Source organism: Schistocerca gregaria, chromosome X (genome assembly GCF_023897955.1).
Source record: "Schistocerca gregaria isolate iqSchGreg1 chromosome X, iqSchGreg1.2, whole genome shotgun sequence".
Classification (NCBI taxonomy): domain Eukaryota; kingdom Metazoa; phylum Arthropoda; class Insecta; order Orthoptera; family Acrididae; genus Schistocerca; species Schistocerca gregaria.
Window position 1 is genome coordinate 854,767,647 of NC_064931.1, and position 1,070 is coordinate 854,768,716.

At 37.5% G+C, this 1,070-nt stretch overlaps 1 non-coding gene across 1 annotated transcript; it reads right to left on the reverse strand.

Moving 5' to 3' along the window:
- Positions 1–284: 284 nt before the first annotated feature.
- Positions 285–359, reverse strand: Trnas-cga (transfer RNA serine (anticodon CGA)). Its single transcript has one exon. It is a non-coding gene; the product is annotated as a tRNA-Ser (tRNA).
- Positions 360–1,070: the final 711 nt, after the last annotated feature.

Genomic DNA, 1,070 nt, shown 5'->3' on the forward strand with positions numbered 1-1,070 from the left:
TCCATGTTTCACTTCCATACATGGCTACAGTCCATACATTCAGAAACGACTTCCTGAAACCTCAGGTGTAAGTGATTTCAATTCTTCTATTTCAGAGTAAATTCTTCCGATTTCTTCAACCTCTTTTTTCATGCCCTCACTAAATATTTTATGAGCGTTTAGCCCTTTATATACAACTGGTTCTTTATAATGCCCATTAATGTACTTGATGTAATCCAGAATGAGATTTTCACTCTGCAGCGGAGTGTGCGCTGATATGAAACTTCCTGGCAGATTAAAACTGTGTGCCCGACCGAGATTCGAACTCGGGACCTTTGCCTTTCGCGGGCAAGTGCTCTACCAACTGAGCTACCGAAGCACGACTCACGCCTGGTATTCACAGCTTTACTTCTGCCAGTAGGAGACAAGGTACTGGCAGAAGTAAAGCTGTGAGTACCGGGCGTGAGTCATGCTTCAGTAGCTCAGTTGGTAGAGCACTTCCCCGCAAAAGGCAAAGGTCCCGAGTTCGAGTCTCGGTCGGGCACACAGTTTTAATCTGCCAGGAAGTTTTACTTGATTTATTAACAGAAACCACTTGGTTCATGTTTTTGATATTTCATAGTGTATGATTCTTTGGGATTTGGTTGACAGTTGTCCATCGTTTGGAGTATACTTTCAAAATTTGCATAAGTAACAAATGGTCCTTTTTGTGTATTTTGATAATTTTTAAAACTTACAAATGACCTTTTCTGTGGTAATTCTACTTTTAATGGTTTGTTAACTAAGCAGTTTGGTGTGTGATCATCTAATTTTTCTTTGCTATTGAAGTGGAGTAAACATATATCACAGATAAATTTTGATTCTTTATGCTTTGTTATCTTAGTTGAAACAAGACAAGATAAGTCTTTTATCCAACAGTAGTGCCAATTTTCACCTTTTTTGAAATAAAGAAGAGTTACATGTCTCTCCTTCCTTCATTTCGTAACCTTCAATGGATATACTTCATATTTTTCACTAAATGAATATACATTGATGGACACATTAATTCTACTTTCAATTTTCGGAATATTATCAACTGCTATAGCAAATTC